This window comes from Lepeophtheirus salmonis, chromosome 4 (assembly GCF_016086655.4).
Source record: "Lepeophtheirus salmonis chromosome 4, UVic_Lsal_1.4, whole genome shotgun sequence".
NCBI lineage: Eukaryota > Metazoa > Arthropoda > Copepoda > Siphonostomatoida > Caligidae > Lepeophtheirus > Lepeophtheirus salmonis.
Genome location: NC_052134.2, coordinates 41,510,909 through 41,532,204, shown reverse-complemented (window position 1 = coordinate 41,532,204; position 21,296 = coordinate 41,510,909). Strand labels below are relative to the sequence as shown.

At 27.3% G+C, this 21,296-nt stretch overlaps 1 protein-coding gene across 7 annotated transcripts in view; it reads right to left on the bottom strand.

Annotated features, from left to right (window-relative positions):
- Nucleotides 1–21,296, bottom strand: part of LOC121115955 (uncharacterized) — a 285,728-nt gene that overhangs the window by 126,166 nt on the left and 138,266 nt on the right. For 2 of the 7 annotated variants that reach the window (XM_071887921.1, XM_040710142.2), the window contains one exon: nt 11,048–11,105. The exons of 4 other annotated variants lie outside the window; for them this stretch is intronic. The gene's annotated coding sequence lies outside the window, so the exon portion shown is untranslated. The remainder of the gene's footprint in view (nt 1–11,047; nt 11,106–21,296) is intronic. One more of the 7 variants, XM_071887924.1, reaches the window with a different exon arrangement.

Sequence of the window (21,296 nt, the reverse complement as noted above, 5' to 3'; positions counted from 1 at the left end):
ACATAACTTTGTTTGGTAACACTGCAAGGATGTTTTATACTTTTCTAATTATTGCATATTCTTTTGTACACATATACAAAGCAAAATAGGCATGGTAACGATTTGTATGAAAAAAAAACTGATTGAATTCCCTGGATGAGGTGTCAATAACCTTTTGGAGTGAGATAATCGAATTAATTTTATATTCGCTTGCCATTGACATGCTACTAATTATTAGTGATGCACAAATTAAACAAATAAGATTTATTTGTATTTTGGGCTCTTATTTGTATTTTCAACATTTATTTGCATTTTCCTCGCCATTTTTAGGTTAAAAAAGATTCAGTTAAAGAAGGATTGAGTGCTAGCATTGGAGGAGGAAGAAAGGAACAAGAGGAAAGGATGAATCCATTGGTGCCATGAGTTATAAGGGGAAAGTAAAGGAAAAAATATATTACATCTATCTTGCCACCAAAGTTATTAAAAAATGTTTACAATCTGTTTTTTCTCTATAAATATAAACAGGTAATTCGATGGGAAAGACCCTCTTTTTAAATTGATCATGCCTAAGATAGTGGACCCCTCAGTGCTAATTTAAGAACTTGGTGGCACCAAGATTTGGCCTTTTGTGCCTGAAACAAAGTATTTGCGATGCAAGCTTTGGAACTTAAGCGCTGAAGTCAACAGGAAGTGTGTCTATGTGGAATAGCAAGGACAGTGTGCTAGGTACAAAAAGAATGTAGATTTTAAGAACAAGTGAGACTAAGCTACACAGAAGGGTTTCTATGTGATCCTCTCTAACGATAACAGCGATGGTTTCTTACATACTGACTCACTGAAGGCCATGGGCTCTTCTAATATCCCCCTTGCCTGGATCAACGACAGGGAGTTCAAAGACTTCTTGGAGAAGTACTCAACGAAGACTATGCCTAGTTGCACCAGATAATAATTCAATGGAATAAGGACCTGCTTGATTGATAAATTTTAATTATATTTTTGTTTTTTACCTGAATACATCCTATTTTACTACATTTTCGGTATTCTTATTTTTGCATTTTGTGTTTTTATATAAATTTTTACGCATTATTTGTACATTACTACTAATTATAGTACAAATATTTTTTTCCTTAATCAAAATTGATTTATCTAAATAAATATTTTGAATGCTTAAAGAAGCAAAAGGAATTTAAAAATTATTTTATGTACAAATAACAATACAATTTAGTAGCCAATAAGTTCATCAGGATACAGCCATTGATGAGGAATTTATTGTAAATGTATTTTTCAAATTATTGTTATAGAGTTTATTTTGTTGGGGCGTTGAAATCCGGAGGAAAGTATTCATGTTAGGATTTAAAAGGAAATTAACAGAGAGTTAATATAAAAATATTAAGTTATTTATCTTTTGAATCTCTTTAAAGTAAAAGTGCTAACCATAACTGAACTATTTTTTCCACATAAATATATGATTTATAATGGAATCCATTTATTGTCAATTACTATAATTAAGGAGTTTGATGATATTGTCTCTCTTCTTTTCCCCCTGAAACGTCTTATTCAATTATCTGTTGTTGTTTTTTTTGTTGTTTTTCTCATTGACATGTTGTTTAATGTACAATTAACATTCATTAGTTGCTAGTTAGTCTTACTACATAAGCTTAGCATACAAACAGTTCTCTGCATACTTATTAACTAATTATTATTTATCATTCATAACGAGTATATTAGTTGTCAAAAAGAGTCAATTTAAGAATTACAAGCTTAATTCTTAATTTTTATTAAATTTCAAGATTTACTTAAGAAGATTAGATGAATTTATAATTTGCTGGGTATAAAACCTGTTTGTTCTAACGAATTTTCTTAAACTTAAGTTTCCAAAGTCCAATAAACCAAAAGAAAATATTTGTTATATTAATTTTTACCATATTCTTCAGCTAGCCTTTTTTTTATTTTTTATAATTGACATTTTTTCAGTCTTTTAATCAATGGAGTATGAACAAAATAAAAAATGCAAAACTTCCACAAGGTGTTGTTAATTTTTAGTTTTGGGGGCGTAACATAAAAAATTATAAAGAATTTTTTTTTTGAATTTACATTTTTGGATCCCAAATACAGCATTGAATATATTTATAGAATAATTAAAGAGTTTTATTATTTTCCACAAAACTCCCGATAATTTTGTAAACAAAACAATATATTATTCAACACTCATGTTCCATTCTATTAACAAGCAATTGTTATTTTAGAATATTCAATGATGTACATAAATTATATTGTCGAATGTTATATAAAACAAGGTTCATATTATGTTTCGTCAGCAAAAGGAACACATCATTGTTAGAATGTATTGCTAGGGGTTGAGGATATTTTCTCCTACCAATGGGGTATCCTCATAAGCAGAAAGAGTGTACAAATCACTAGCTGACAAAAGATACATTATAATTGTTGATGTATGTTGATACTGTTGTGTCACACTTTGATAATTTCTTAATATATTTTTTGGGGTGTATGGAAACTATACACTTATGATAATTTCTAGGTAACAAAGATTATCGTAACTAATCATTTTAAAAAATAACCTTCCTTTAAATAATTTATTAAATGAAAAGTTGAATATATATCAGAGATTCACTTGAAATTAACATTTTAAGATAACATTCAAATATTTTGCTATATCCATAGATAAAATATGATGTCACATGATGGAACTATACCAAAACGACAAAATCTTATTATAAAACACATTATTTTAGGACGATTGACCACTATTTTAAAGTTTATGTTAAAATTGGAAAATTTAAAAAAAACAAACTCAAATACACATTATTTAATATGTAAGAACTTTCCGGGATCACAAAATATAGAAATTGGTTTGCTAGGACTATACATAAAAGATGTCTGAAGGAATATGAAAAATACTACTATCATAGAAATCATCAATATAGAAATTGAACACATTTTATCTTTTTAGCATTCTTTTCAATGATGTATATTGGTGGTGAGGGTTCATAGAGAAGATGAGTGAGTATTAATAATCTGTCATGTAATATATATCTAGGTGGTATACATATATACCTAATATATACTTGATTTCCTTTTTCTTAATATGAGATGTGCATTTGTACAAAGTTTCTTCAACTTATTCTTCGTTAAGAGGATGATGTCCTGTCCTCATTAGGTAAATCTTCTTTCTCCCTTAAAATCATTTATATATATACTACATACAGACATATATATATATATATATACATTCATATCATGTATGTAAATAAATAAACAGATTTCTTTTATTTCTTTCTTATGAAAACACTCCAAATGATATATGATCTAAATTGCTCGCTTATAGGCACATATATAATATTATAAAAAAAGCAAGTATATTGTACTATTACGCCCTTATTACATTTCAAACTTTGGTTGGAATCTTTCGTTCATTTAAGAGGAACAAACATGCTTATTCAGTATTAATAAAGTAAAGCTTCTATGTATATATTGAGGAGGCCATTTTTAACATATATGTTATCTATAGCTTACTGCGTCATATTATAAAAGAAAAGAAAAAAATAATTGTGATTGTGACTGTTTATGAGATTTAGCAATGTGCGTGTGTAGCTAAGGCTCACTTCGGTATATTTTATTATAAAAAAATAAAAATGAAAAGTAACATGGTAAACCTGACTATTTAATAAATGATTAATGTCATCAATTTTCATTATAGTACCTGTAAACAGCTGCTAGATGAAGGAAATAAACTCAAGTTCCACATCGTATCAAGTAAAGACATGGGTAAGAATTAATCATTTTTTTAGTCCTTAAATTTACTTTGATTCCAACAAAGATTTATACTTATATTTCCCCAAGGTTACTGTCAGTCATTTATGAGCATATAAACTTAAGGGTCACCATTTGTACTTATTTTCTCTTCTCAACAATTAAATAATAATGATAACAGCTTTATGAAACAAACAAAAAAAAAACAATGACCAGTTGTTCAACAACGAAGATACTCGTTTGCTAAAATATACTTTTGATTTTCCAACCCATTAAAATTATTAAAGCAAAGTTAATTGACGCCTAAGAACTCTTATCGATAATGGGTTTATCTATAGAGGACACATCTTTGTGATTGCGCTTAATATTTTAGAACTGCGAGACTACTTGATCTAAGAAATAATAATATTTTTTATAAAACTAGGTATACTAAATGGTATTATTTTTATATATTTTTACTAAATCTTATAAAATTTGGCGATACATGAATCGTCAAGGTTAAAGTGATCATCCATTTTTGTTTATCTTATTATTAAATAAACGTACTTGCAATTTTTTTTAATAAATATATTAATCAAATCGTGTAGCTGTGACACGCAAATAGGCAAAAGGTTAAATGAAAAAAAAAAAAAACTACTTTGAGACAGGTAAATATAGTACGGAGTATATAAAAACACTTATAATGACACTTTTATTTAACTAAAGTTGTTAATTTTACTTAAAAATTGTAATAAATAGTGAACATGTAATATTTTAAAAATTGAAACAATTGTGTTATCTCCAAATATTCATAAAAGTTGTTTTATCATATTTTTTAATCAAAAGAAACACTTTTTGAACCTCAAATGTTTCCTATTTGCTAAAAATATACATACAAATTGATAAAACTATATCATTGCCAAGAAATAAGTTGAGTCTAGCCAAATTTTAACATCTATTGTACCAGTCGTCCCACCACAATAGTAAGAGTATTTTTTTTAACTAAAAATATACGTAACTATATATTTCTCTGTTACTTCTATTCTCCTGTTGGAAATATGACTGTATTATTTAAACTTTGGTCATGTTTTGGGCGAAGCATAATTTATCATACAAAAAACTCATTCATTTTAAATAATTATTACTTGAGTCGTGAATATTTGTTTTTAAATACTTTTCTCTCCTTAAAACTGTTCAAAACGGCAAAAATTGAGTTTTTCTCTCGCCAAACTGTTTAGTGATGTTAAATTTAAATAATAAAATTATAGGTTAATATTTATTCTAAGTGATCAAATGTAAAATTTATTGTTTAGTGTAACATAATGTTTTTATGTAAAATACACTGTTTCAAAATGAAGTCACATTTGATTTAAAAAAATAAAAATAAAACATTTTCTCTATCTTTTGATGAATTAAAGGTGGTGAAGTTAAATAGTATTTTTGAGAAGTGGAGATTAACAGAGCGCATTGGAGTTAAAAAATTTGGGAATTGTGCGATATGAAAACTGGAAGGGTAAAGAGCTTTAACGAATATGAAATAATTGTTTAAAAAAAAAAGTGAATAGTGATGTACTTCTAGACATTAATGCCTATTTTAAAATCCATTGTCACTGTATTGTGAACCATTCTAACGAACATATACTTTTTGCCTTGTGCTAATTATATTTTAATCAATACTATACATTAAATTGGGGATTTTCTATAATAAATAATTGTAAAAATAATGTAATATACTGAAAACATTTTTTTTCTTTCACAAAACCAACGTAAAAATCCTAAAAATTTGTAACTTTGTTGTTGAAAAACATCACTTATTATTTATTTATTATATATATATAAAAGCTCATTTAAACAATTTAGTGATAATATTTTCATAACAATTATTCACCAAATTATCAATGTTTGTTATCTAATTTTTTTATTACTATGACACATTTAACATATAAACTAACATAATATACTCTAAATAATCTCCCAGAAATTAATTTACAGTAATAGTTCCCTTATGCTTACTTTTTAATACTTTTCATTGGTTATAATTTGAATTCGTATTATTGGTTTATAATCACTGCTATTTTTGTGTCTTCATTATATATTTTTTCCTCGTTAAGTGTTCTTAACAACAAGAAAGTTATCAATTATGTTTCTAAGGGTAACTAAATGTAAGCATTTACATTCAAATATCTCAATTATTGTTATTTAAGCCTTTGCTTAATAAAAACATGTATTGCAAAAAAGGTTTTTATATGTACATCATTATAAATATCTTGAAATAGTTAGGTGTATAATTTGTTACAAATATATTATCAAAATACTAAAGATATTAATAAAGTTATTACAAAAATATATTAAAAGTGTAGTAAAAAGTTGGATAACAAAATTTTGCTTATAGTTTAAAAAAAGTTCTAAAACAAAAGTCCACAAACATCTCAAATTGGCTATGTTTTTAAATATTTTCAAATTCAGAGAAAACTAAGACTAAAGTTAGGGATAATACATTTTTTTTTCTAGTGAGTCATAGTTGTACCAATTTGTACAATAACAGTTCAAGAATAGCTCACGTGATGTTCTAGAGATTTCTCACCATTTTTATCTCCTTCACTATTCAACATAAAATTATTTTACATTCCATAAAAATAATTCTTCAAGAAGTGATTATAAAAAAAATAGAAAGCTGTTATAAAAGTGTTGGGTGATGTGTCAACAAAAATTATACTTCCTCAAATATTTAGATTTTACATATAATAATAGTAAACTGTGATCGTTGGAAAAAAAGGAGTTTTAATCTATGTGAAATAGGTTCAAACATAACCTTAAAAAATAAAAATTCATACACTTTTTATTAGGAAACAAAAAAAAATATTTTTAATGTACGTAAAATTTTGACTGATGAACAATTATTCACAAACTTTCTATTATTTTTAATATGTGTATTAATTCTTACGGAAAATGGACCAATTTTCTTGCAAATTATGATTCAGTTATTTTATACCCATTGATCATTTTCTGACCTAATACAAAAAGGGAAAAAGTATTAAAGAAATAAAAATTTAATATCCACATAAATCTAACCTTTACTGTACAAAAACAAATTTCAGTTTTGTCATGTCGCTGTTTAATATTTTATCTATTGATTTTTTTAAATTTTGAGTTGTCACTACTGCGTTAATGTACAATCTAGCCTGAACAATACTGGGCCCACCGATTACTAAGAAAAACATTGTCCTAGTAACCATCAGAAACACTCAATACAAGAAGAGAATTTAGACCGCAGCGCTCCCACACACAGCATTGTCCCAAAAGGTCATCTAAGAGCGCACTTGGGCCGCGAGGAAGACGATTTACAATGTCTGAATGCGGTTGAAGGTCAGAAAGGACTTAAATCACTTTACAAGAGACGGCAAGAAACCCTTCGTGCCTGTCAACTGCCTGAAGTCGGCTTTCAAGAAAAAACCAAATTTTTGCATTACTGGCATGGCCAGAAAGATGAAAAAGTCCCCATCAGCAGTGTTCAAAGCTCCAATAGTTTACTAATTCACCCAGGATCCTTACATGGACTTCAATACTTTGTGTGTTGAAATGGGTAAATAATAACAACTGACCTGGTATGTTAAAAATATATTGATTAATTACTCTCTATTTGTGGGTTTAATAAATGTGCATAATAATTTCCTATCTGGCAAATATTTATTATGCTTATTGTAACATAGATTTAGTAAAGAAATATTATATTTTACTGCTTCTGAACAATTTTGAAATATTTTCATGGATCATTTTATTCAAAAACACTATATGCTGAAAAAATTAATTACAGTATAACAATTAATCGGACCATTTTTTTGTATTTTTTTTTTTGCAATTTGCAATCTTATACAAATACTACATGTAGTATAAACTTTATAATTTTTATTGCAAATTGCTAGGTAAACTACTTGTCTATAAGTAACGAGTTGACCATGTTGTTTACTTGGTCATATTGAAAGCTTATAAATTATTTAGCTTGGTTTTAATGTACATAAACTATGTATATTTGGCAAAGTGTAATGAATTATTTTTAGTGGAATAATGAATTAATTATGTGTTTATACAGGAAAACCTTGATTAACGAAAACTGTCACCCTTGTTTTAATAACCAAATAAGTTCTTACATCAATGCATAGTTTTTTTTAAGAAGAAGGAAGATTAAATTTTATATAAAGTTTTTTAGACTGATCATATTGTGTACTTGAAATTTTCACTAAGTGAGGCTCTACTGTATACTTTCTCATTTCATTATTCGATATCAAATTTGTTTATACCTTAGAACAGCTTTTTGGCACTTTCTAAGACATTTCAAGATAATGTTTTTTATATATTTGCTTCATTTTTTTTTCATGGTATTTTTGGCAGCATAGATTCCAAGTATTTAGTAAAAATACATACATACATAGTAGGTGGTATTATACTTGTAAATTTGTTAGGGTTTGGGAAAAAATTAATTTATAAAGTATATTTTTAAATCATTTTAAGATAAAAAAAACTTTTTTTCCCCTCAATATTCATATAACCCATAAATCAATAGTCAAAGCTATGCGTTTTTACATTTATTTGAAATAATTTTTAGCACACACGAATAATAAATCATAAAAAGGCTTTTTGGAGAAAAAAACATTGGGTCTTTCACAACAAAAGATGACGCAACATTGCTCTTCATAAATACACTTTTAGCGATATGTATGATTATATATAATAAAAATACCTAGTTGGAAAATAAGTATTTGATAAAAAAAAACTGCTGATGCATCCACCAAACGTGTTGAAGCGTTATTTATCATCACTTATAAATTATATGTGTAAGAGATGAGAAAGAAAGAGAGAGAGAGAGAAGGGTATTTTTGCACACTTTAGGCAGGTGTGCTTGAGGTATGACGTTAATAATGTTTTTTTTTATTCTGTTTTTATTCTCTTTTGCTTCATATAACTGTTAGTAATGGCTTTTTGAAAATATTTATATTACATTAGAATAAATAATTATTATACATATTATTATTTGTACTAGAAAATTGTGAACTTTTTATTGATAAATTGTGGATAATGATTGTTTACATTAGAAGAAGTGGGTTCTCATTCTCTTGTTGTTGTTCTAATTAAGAATGATCGATCGAAACAAATGCTTCTTGCCCTTTTCATTGTTAGTGTATATACAATCATAACTATGTATATAGTAAATATATGGATGTGCTAGTTAGTAATCAACGGAAAGCTTATTCTTCTCCCAATCTCTTCTTTTACTCTCAAAAGGGTGCATGATAAGAAGAAAATGCAATTACTTATATAGGTATAAAGTATAAATATATATGTTGGAAAAGGAACAGCAAAGGGAAAAAAATTACAAAGCGTGGAGAAGTATTTATCTATATATATAAAATATAAACAGTAAGTATATAACTTTACATTGGCTATTTTTCACTCTTATTTGACAAAAACAATAAAAAACTGTATGTATTACTGTTGTTCCGGGCATACCCGTCCTAGAGTAGTACCGGGGTATGGATGCACTTATAAGAGTACTAGGGTAAATACTAATCCTGAAAATCTGTGGAAACAAAATAATAGACTAGTCGGCCAAAGTTTGATACCTTAGAACCGATTAAATGAAAAAAATATTTTATTTCAAAATTTTAAATGAACATTGTCAACTTAGGTAATGCACTGAGAGAAGTAAAAGTTGATGCACTTTTAAGTGTCTAACGATACGGAACACTTTTATACCTCAGAAGATAGTTCAAGTAAATTTTTGATCTCTCGAATATTGTAATTATATAACCTTTTTATCTTTCCAGACTAAACCATGATAAAAAAAGAAATAGAAAAAGTAGTTTTTATGTGAAACATGTCAAAATAAGTTTTTGAGGGAAAAAAAGCTTATTTTTTATGAACAGCTTCAGTTGACAATTTTCTATTATTTTTTTTTTTTTTAATGCAAAAGCATATTAGTACATACTCCCTTGCTTGATGCAAATATTTATTAGAAACTAACTAAACAACAACCAACTGATGTGTAAAATGAGACATTTTGTTGTTTATATCTAACTTTTGTCAGGTAGGGGATGCAAGGGCAGGGCCTACATAATGTAAATACTAATACCAATAAAAAGTTTATTTTGCATTGATAAAAATAATGTTTTAATTAAAGTAGAGGAGTCACAACATCAACTCTACCTACGATGATACAATATAAAAAAAAGAATCAATGATGTAAATTTTTAGTTTTACTGTAATAGCATTAAGCCTAATATTCAGAATTATGAAGTACAAAATAATTTTATTCTATTTCATTTAGAAGCCCTGTAATATTGATTAAAGTAAGAGTATGTTTCTATTCTTTAAGTTACATCAAAGGGAAAAATACTTCAATCGATTTATAACTTTAGTCAGATTATTTGTCTTAAGAATAAATGGTGGGTGGTATGAAAAGTTTACGTCCTCAATGTGAAGATAAAAGCTAGTCACATCTATTTAGTATCTGTTGCCAGTTACTGACCAAAGTTTCAGCCCTTTTAGACCTGCAGTTGTTATATAACAATTGTTTGATTGACTTGATGTGAGTATTTTTGTGAAATTGTACAAAATCGAGTATCGAGCTGTCGTTTTTTTCTTTTCTGAAAGTGTAACCTACAAATAGATTCAAACAGTAACAGACAAATAAAGATCGTTGTATAAAAAATTGACGAATTTGAGAAAAACACCCAATAACATTTGCACAAATAAAGATGGGAGCATACCTGTGAGAAGTGTGTGGAGTTAGTAGGAGACATTGTTGAAAAAATGTCATAAAAAAGGTCTTGTATCTTTGTTAGGTCGGAGACTTTTCAGACTACCCTTGTAATATCAATTTACAGAATAAAAGCTAATACAACGACTTAAATGAGAGTGTACTTTTGTGGTAAACTTATATTCTAAAAAGCTGCTTTAGGATATGTTTTGTATAGGTTGTAGAGTTGCTTTGTTCGACTAAATTGCTAATTACTTGATTTATTGACATTTAAAATTAGTGCAAGTTTATTGTTCCTATAATAAATACAAATATGTAGGTTTGCATTAGATTAATTATAATAGTACAACCAAATTATGGAACAATATTAATTGTACATGATTACTAAGTCTTATATATTATACACACTACCATTATAATGTGCCTAGGTTGAACTTTATCCAAAAATAGTAGGAAATACATATCTAACCATTAATTTTATCATATTAAAGATTTGCTTATGCAATCTTATATTATACAACTTTAAGTATTGTACATATACCTACATATTAATAATAACCTTACCTGACCATTTCTTTTTTGTTTCTCGTTTTTATATAATCAGAGAATTGTGTACAGGGTACTATAGTAATAAAAATAATAATGAAAATTAATATAAAAAAACTTGGCATTTATATGAAAAAAACAAATAGTACATACAATATATGTTCATTAGGGTGAAGCTTGTTTTTCTAATTTTCAAAATTTTGAGTCCTTAAGGTCTCAAAAACTTTTATTTGGTTCAAAAATTATTACAAGTTGTTCCAAAACCCAGAAGTTTTGATTTTTTTGTGCTACACTGCATAGATTTTAAGAATAAAATAAAAAATTAGGTTTAATTAAATTTCAATTCAATACATTTTATTATTTTTTTATACAAAAATTAGAATTTTCTCTTTAAAAAAATATAACTGTAATTTACTTAATGTTAGCTTGTCAGCCATTTACTTCCTTGTTAACATATCACAGTACAATGATTTCACTGATACATACCAAAATGTACAAGTACGTATATTTTTTACTAAGATAAACTTAAAAGTGCTAATTAAGATGTTCTAAGTGACCTTTTTATGACCTTTAATTAAGGGTAAATACCTATATAATAAATGTTATAAATATACCATATATTTACGAAAATAAAAGCAAAGTTTATCATTTTTTTCTATATATAAGAGTCACTTATATATGGAAAATATCTTGCAATTAATTTGCAATCAAAGCCAACGATGAACTAAACAACATATATTATTCTTTTGTCTATTACTAAGTATCAAATGTAGCAGAATTTATGGTCTAAAAAGAATTAATTATTTTATTTTCGAATTGAGAAATACATTTTTAAGTAAAAGTAAGGTATTGATATATAGATTGTTGGATTAGCTGTATTTGACAAGTTCGAAATCAAAAAAAACTTAAGGCCATGTGAAATAAGTATCAATGACGTACAAAATGAGTGCTCAATACTCTCATTGACAAAAAAAAAGAAGTTCGGAAGACTATGTGATAGAAAAGTTAATCAAACCTTTCCAAATATTTTGATTCCCAGAGACATTACTTTCAATCAATTGGGAAGAGTAGCATGGTAGAGAAGATTATAAATAGATCAAGGCGCAGCTAAAGTTTGTTAATAATCTAGCAATTTCAAAATTATATTTAATACAAATTTTATTTTTCTAGATTTTTTTATTTGAATCAAAAAAGTTGTAATCTGTAGTAAGTAGATTATACATATTAAAACACAAATACAACTTTTTCTAAAGAAAGGTGAAATTTCAAAGTTTTGTAGTTGTTCAGTTACCTGTTAATATTTTCAAAACTCCTCAAAATTTGCATTGGTTCTTCTTGAACCAAAGAAATTAAAAAAATAATGCCCACCCTAATGTACATATATAGAACCGAAATATATTATAAAAATAGTTCTTCAGCTGTACACATTATATTTATGTAAATACGTGATTTTTTCTAAGTACATGGTACATGTAAATTAACTTGAATATATTTTGTGATTGATACACATCAGTGATTCTCAAACTGTAATACAACCAAACTCTCTTTTTCTAGTACGTGTGAGCATGAATGTGGAGAGTATGTGTCTAGATAATATATAACTATATATGACACTACAGGCTCAATAATAACTTCACTTAGCAGTTGTATTTATATAAGTAGACATATATCTATCCAATAATATCTTCCCAACTAAGAATAGGAAGGCTCTTGTAACTTATCATCCATCAATGACACAAAGAGATTCAAAAAAAAATTAACAATATATGAATATAGAAATATTAAATTATAATGAGTAACACAATATTAATTAGGAAGTGTGATATTTTAACTTAAAATATAGTGTTTGGTTTATTTTAGTATATAATCATGGGAAAGATATATATTGCACAAAGTTGTCGTAGTAATAAAGAACAATTAAGTCCGAAAGTATTGAAACTGACCCAAAAGCATAACAAAACCACATTTGTATATGATTCCTAAAGATGAGTCACTAAGAAAACTTTGGATTCAAGCCGTATTTAGCTTCAATCCGGAACTTTCAAAATATTCTGCCCTTTGTGAACATCATTTTATCTCTTATGATTATAAACTTGAATCTGATGATAGTAAAAAATTGCGTCGTAAAGATCCTACAATAGTCCAAAAAATATTGAAAAAAGATGCTATTTCATCCTGGTTTCGAAATATTTCTCTTTATTACTCTAAATCAATTCAAACACTTAGAAACCAAACTTAGCTTTCTTCATATCGGGTCCTCAAGCGTTTATTTTTTAGATGGCATTACCAACTTTGAGATGATTGTCCCATTATCTTCCTAATAGTAATTTTACATGAAGCTTGATCAACCTCGTTTAAAAAATTTCTACCACGGACTCTTGATAACTAGTAGTTATTTTGGTTTCAACTATTTTTATATAGTAACTTGAATGAATGTGTTTTATCAATGATGTTTTTTTTTAAATTATTATGTATTAATGAGTTTCATTTTTTAATTTTAAATCAATGATACTAAACTTCAACCTCTCTTCCTCTAAAATACACTGCTTGCATATAATAGGCCAAATATATTTTTTTTTCATCTGGCCTTTTTAATATAAATTTTTGAAAGTTCTTATATAAGGTAATAACTTTAAATTACAATGTTTATTTATATACGTAATTCCATTGTACATATAAAAGAACGGTGAATAAAAAACAACAACTAAGTTCTCAATATCGATTCTAGAATGTTACGCACAGGGAAGTTTCGCCCTGCATATAATTTAAGATTTAAAATAAGTCTACCCTCCCACCCCAATTGAAGTCATTTGTAATGCATTTTAGCATGGATTAGTTTAAATCTAATTTTAATATATTTTAAAATATATCAAGCATACATGAGTTCAAACCGACCTCTTTAAAAACCGTTATACTTCCGATGAGAGAAAAGAAGAAGACACTCTATAAACAAATAATTTAATAAATAATCATGAGAGGAAGTCTCATTTTTTTCATATCGCACAAAAGCTCGCTGATGGGAGGCTTTTCGGGAAGGACTCCTACCAATTAGGAGCACAACAGATCTGGCACCAGGAGTCGCTTCATGACTTTCTTAGTATACCAACAGATCGCCATCAGTGATCAGATCAATTCGGACTGGTCCAAAGAGCCTCTACAACAGATCCGGTTGTACAATTTCAACGTGTTAAAGCTGAAGCAGGGCTTCTAGAGGCTATAAAGAAGCACTAGTCCGTAAGTCCTTGGACCTCTTCTTGTCACTCAATCAGGCTGTGTCTCTTTTAGAACGAGAAGATCTCCGTGGAAGCCAAGGTTTCACATGAACGACAGATGGCTTGTGCAGGATCCCGAGGACGTGTTTTTCATAGGCAAAACAAAGTAACTGGCATCTTTCCATGTCCTGTTCGTCAAGCCACACATAAAGCTCGGATTGTAGAGCCTCTCAACTTGTACTTCTGTGGCTACAATAAAAGGTCCCAACAAGAGTGCTCACCTTAACGTGGGCTCCCTGAGACAACGCAATCAATATTCCTCTTCTCTTTATTCACCTATTTCGGACAATCAATATAGTTTTAAAATTGGTTCCGAAGTAATTCATTTTCATAAAATGCGTCATGTATGATTTAAAAACAAACACATCTTTTCATTGCATCGTTAGGTCTTGAAATGTAATTGAATCGGATACATTGAACTCCTATTAGGAAAATGTAATTATTTTTATTTACTTTTTTCTACTAGTACACAGTTTTGTTTGTTTATAAAATGATTTAGAATTAAGTGCTTGTTTTTATTTGTCTGTACATTGAAATATTAATTGATGCAACCACTTCACTATGATCTATCAATATCACTTATTAATTATGAATTGAGAGGTGATTGAATTTTTATTCCTTAACCTTAATGTGCTATTCAGGTACATAATTATAATAGGAAATTACCCGAAGGATAATTAATTGACTTCCATAAAAAAAATTATCAAGTTAAGTCTAGTAAATATTTAAAATTTTAAAATATAACATTAGAATCTCAATGCATAACTAAAAGTCATATGCAGTACCCAAAAAAGCTAATTTTCTTTTATCATTCCTCATTTTTTTAATATTAATATATTATGTACTTGTCAAATTATCAGTCATCATCTTCATCTCTTATTAAGACATTATATAATTAGATAAAAAAACAATAATATTTGTTTTATAACCGATTGATCACTTTAACTAAAAATGAAATACGACATAATATATATCCCTGTTTATATAACATAAGTATGTATTGATTCAATAATTGAAAGAGTTTAAGCAATAATAAACTCTGTATGTATTGGATTCATAAAAGATCCATCAATGGGTTATGAAATATATTTAAATGACATTTCAATCCACGTCGTCCATCAATCCAATGAGACTTTTTGAAGCTCTTCACTAATTTTAAATCATTATATAATAAATACTCTTTATATGAATAAAGGGACAAATACAATCACTTCTCTTGAATATATATTTCCATAATCGTTAACCCTCTTCAAAAAATAATAATAATTGTGCTGAATATAAAAAACGAGTGTAATACCTTTTTGGGGTAATCTTAGATGAAGACTTTGTTTCTGGATTTATTTTCTCCAAAAGTTAATATTTTTCAGTATTTATGATGTCCATATTATTAACTTACAACTACAATAGTATAACAATATTCAATACTTCAATAGCTAGCTACACATAATGTAACAGTATTAAATCAATAATAGATGTCCAACCGTTTTCTGGCGGGCAATATTCTTAGTGGCCCCATATGATACTTTAAAATAAGTAATTTCCATGAAAAGAGTTATAGCAATGAGAAATAATAAAACTGGTTATTCTTCATTTAAAATGCATCATCCAATTATATTTTAGTTTGTGACTGACACAAAACAGATTATATAAATTACGATGCCTACAAAAAAACAAACTTGGACACGCCTAATATAAAATGTATATTTGTAGTTGTTTATATATTTCAAATTGATGCTAAAATAGAATTACTTATTATGTATTACCTCTTACACAGTCCAACATTATAATATTTATTGAAAGTCAATAATGCAAAGAAAATTCGTAAAAGTAAATATTAGCAAATTATTATTATTATATTGCGAACAAAATGGAGCTTAATTCGTTGAGAGAGTCGCATAAATCTATATACTTAAATTTGCATCACAGGTTAATAATAAATTATATGTTAATTTGCTTATACTTATACAAATTTGTGATATTTTTTTATTATAACTAATTGCAAGTAAACAGCTTAGTAAAACATTTGTTTAGTTAACATTTCACTAATATTTGTATCTATAATTAATAGTTTCATTTTCGGTAATTACGTTTTTAAATATAGCATATATTTAAAAGATATTTGTTATTTGAATTCATAAGAAACTCCATCAAAGTTAGATTTTTGTACTCCACAAAATATTTGTATATATTATACGTATAATAATATGATAAAAAACGTCAATCATCCCTTAGAAATGAAATAAAAGTCTTAATATTGTTGTCAATAGCCATGTTTTTTGTTTTTTCATGTATGAATGTAGAATTTGCTGTCATATTTTTTATGTAAATAGGTTTGATTTTTATGTACAGATGTGGTGAGTGGGTATAATCTATATTGAGAAGAGGAAAAAATTACCCCAAAACTTTTTCTATTGTTTAGTAATACAAGATAAAGGTAGTTGATAACTAATAATAGAATCTATTTTATTTGAACAACAGACATAACAATAAAATATGAATTATATTTTTATATAGATATATGTATTTGGGAAAGTGGAAAGACAATTTATTGTTAGAATTTATGTTCCTATATTTGAATATGATAAAAACATGAACATATATCTACATATGTATGTATGTAATTTGTGTTGCAATGAATATGTAGATTGTACAATAGAGTGGGTCGAAAATCTGAATTGTACAAATTTATGATGGGGGTATTTGAAAATTTTTAATATCGCTATTCCATTATAAACCATATAATTTTGTTTTGGTTGGTCGGAGATGGGAAGGCCAGTTCAGAAATTTAGAGTCTATTTTTTAAGGGACTTTTTAAATTTTCTGGATCACAAATTTAGGGATTACGTCATCGTTTACTCAATATTGTTATCAGGTAATGACACTGTCAGTAAAGTTTGCAATATAATTTGTTATATATTATTTCATATAAATCGTCCTCAGAGGATAACATTTATATTTTTATTATCATTATTTTTTTTCAAGTTAATAATAATTACATTTTCTTAGAGAAATCTTAACAAAACACTTTTAATTAATATTTCCTTCATTTTTGTCTATTAATTTTTCCACAATACCCCTGAAGGAGGAACAAGACCTTGTTATCTCTGCGAGATCATGATTCCAGCCGGATAAGGGGATGGATTAGTTTTGAGAGGTAATATTGTTATAGTGAGTCCTGAAATGTTTTAGCTTTTAACCTTCCCTAAATACTGTAATTGCATGGATTTAAACCTGGGATGCTTAGAGAACACACTTCAATTGTTATAAAGGCTTTGTGTGCTGATGCAGTGTCTCGTTGGAATGGATAAGACCCGCCAGCAGCAACAGTATTAATCCAGTGTACAAAAACCGTTGTTAAGACATTCATGTTAACATACTGGTTGATTCTGAGCCCAATACTAAAAAAATAAAGATCCTTAACTTTGCCTTTACTCCTGACACCCAAAAGTGATAATAGCAGCCGATTTTTTCTTTTAAAGACATCATCGACATTTTGAACCTCTACGTACATCCACCTATAATTTTGGATGCTTAATGATCGATCTAAAGTGAAGAGTTCTTCAAGAGAAACGAAACAAAGATAACCACCAATGAATTTTAGAAAGTAAAGAAGTATTTTCCCAAGGATCACTCTTTTTGGGATTCATCAGATTAGTGAAGAGATACCAAGGCTTTAGACTATAAGAGGTAATGCCAAAATCATCAGAAACAGCTCGGTAGCTGGTTGCAATTCTCACTTGGCGATCTTTTATCAACTTACTCAAAGGAGAATCTGGGCATGCTGTTACCGAACATTTAAGCCCAGCCAAGAATCGTGGGGTGAGTTTTTTTATTTTTCTGAGACTTATAATTCTTTCTAGTAGCATTGCCAACATTTTAAATCTGTGTTTAATACGATGGACATTTTAATTCGGGAAATTTAGGAGCTTTTCAATATCCTTTGCTTCATGGCCTGAATGGATCAGAGTAATAACGAAAATTCAATATATTTATCAATATTTTACAAAAAAAATTAAAAAAATACAACATTAAAATAAAATATGGAAACAAAATGTCACTCAACATTTGTTAGTTATTGATTAGTCATGATTAATATTTTAAATGGTGATTTAAGATTTATATAATATGCACTGTATAGTGCCGTTTTAAATGTGTACCACAATAGTTCTAGTCTACAAAACCACACTGCTGAAACTTTAGTGTTCCTAACTTGCTTATATTATAATTTTCAAAATGAGAAGGAATAATTAATATGCACACCAATATCTTGCAGATTACTAACACACCTTTTCACATCTCTAGCTCTCTAAATATTAGATATAGTGTGACTTATTTTCTAATTTTTTTCGTTTTTTAAATGATATCGAACCCATTTTAATATATATTTAATAATATTGTTTTATACTATATGTGACATAAGAAATGTTTAATTTCTTTCTCTACATTCATTAGGAGATTTAATTTCGCCAAATACAATTTACTATAGGTGCATAAAGAACTTACTTTTCATTAACTGTTTCCAATAGTCTAATCATCCTCACAATGAGAAATGATTACATGTAAGATCTAATAGCATATTGGAAATCAATAGTGTGTGTTTTTTTTTGTTTTTTTACATGTTATAATAATGATCAAAATGAAGTTGATTTGAGATGAATAATAGGACCAATTTGTTTATGGTACGAGTTCTTGCATGAATGTCTTTTATAAATATATTTTTATATTTACGTATGTAAATATGCTCATAAACCTTTTTCGGCGAGTAATTAATTGACTTATTACTATGCATAAATTGCATGACAAAAAGGCATTAGTTCTATTTACTAAATAATTATGTTGGTTCTTTGGTTTTCTTTCTTTCTTTATTCCTTTCTTTTTTCTTTTTTTTTACCTCAAAGGCGCAGTTACATTGTACAATAATTACTCAATATTGTAATTTTCTTTCTGTCCAAAGAATTAACAATTTATGTACGTTTAATCGTATTTGATAATAACGATTACTACTATAGTTAGAACACAATGAAACCACTGCAGCTATAAAATAATAATTAATTAAATATTTGTATCAAAAGGAATTAAATACCAACATATCTACAGAAAATAAACAACTAAAGGCTTTTTTCAATTATAATTTCCTCAAATGGAAAATAGTATATGAATTTATTTATTGCTTGTTCAAGATTTTTATAAGAAAAGCAAAAAAATCTGGGATCAACAGTAATATTTGTTACAAAACAATTTTACATCTATAAGGACCATTTGCCCCTATAGAGAAAGCTGTACATATATTCTTATTTTTTGGGAAAATAATTAATCGATAACAGCGTTTCAACTAACGGTCTTTCTTTAAGATTTAACATGATATATTAGTGTTTTCTCAACTTTAGTCGATTCAGTAGTGTTGATATAATATAATGATTTGTATGTATCAATTAAAAATATCTAAGATTAAACGCCACACTTTCTCATGGTTATATATTAGAGAATACCACCAGGAACAGTCGTAACTTTTTTTAAATTATTATGTGCCTTACTTCTGATACACAATAAAATTTAACACAATATACTTAAATACAAATAATCGTTATTTAGAGTTGTCACCAGTAATTTTTTTTTACACAAATTGCATTCAAACGCAACCTGTAAAATTTTGAAGTTGACTTTTAGCCAAGAACAATTATACAGTTTAGAAAAGAAACATTTTCTAATTAAAACAGGAGATTTGTAAGTTTTTAAAAAGATGTCTCATAACAAATTTTATAACAAAAGGAGAAATTAACTAGAATGGGTTAAAGAACAATATTTTAAAATTGTATTATTTGATCACTTTGGCAAAATTGAGAAAAACTGCTTGTGATAAAATCGAACATGAATCAATTGATTAGAGTCGAGATGTAAACGATCTATCGAGTTCATAAATTTCATAGTGAAAAGGTTAAGCAGTCACATATGTCCAAAGCCAACAAAATAATTGAAAAACAGCCGGGCCTTAGTGTGTCCTTTGTTTTCTAAGTAAGATTATGTTTGCAACATTGATCTATAAGATATTTTTAAATGTTAAAGAGTTGGACATGATCAGTTAATTTTTGTGAGACCCTTAGTTTAAAAGCTACAATCTATATGATAAAACATGCTTGGTCTTGCGTCTATGGTTACTATATAAAAAAACAGCATTATATTACCTAGATCACTGGTTCTCAAACTTTTTACATTAAGTACCACCTGAGAAATATATCGAGGTCCAATTACCACAATCATTTAAATGTTAACAGTTGCTGACATAATGTTAGACAATGTTTCGATTTCCTTTTTTTAGATTATCTTGAAATATAAAACAATATATTTATTGTAATTTTTTTTTAAATATACTTTTGAATGACTTTTTCTAAATAAGCATGTTATTTTTACTTATAAATTTTAAAATAGTATTTCTAATTTTTGAACAAAGTTTTAGTGATGAACGTTTTTATTTGCCCTATTTAAGCTTTCATCTAAAACTATTTGAAAACTACCGTCCTCGAAAAATTATGACATTCAACAAATGTAAATTAGATAAAAAGAATACATAAATTAGAGGTGAATCATTAATTAATTATGAAATATCAACAATTTGGGGCTAGTTTAAAAAATAACAGCAAATATGTATCAATTAAATATCTATTAAAGCTTTGCATACTTTAGCTAGGATTGTGTTGATCATTGAAATGTTTTTTTTATAATTACATGGTTCTTATAACTAGAATATATTGTAGCCAAAAGATGACTTTACAATGATTCCCTTATTTTTGGCCATGACCGTACCTTTCCTTTTATAACCCAATTATATGCCATAAATCATTTTTTTTTTTGTTATATAGATGGAAAATGTGGTTATGTATTATATTCAATTTAAAGTTTGTTCAGAAATAAATCAAAAATATTGCATTAATATCCAAATTTATTTAGAATTAGTAAAAATTGCATAAGATTAAAATATCAATTACAAAAATTAAAAA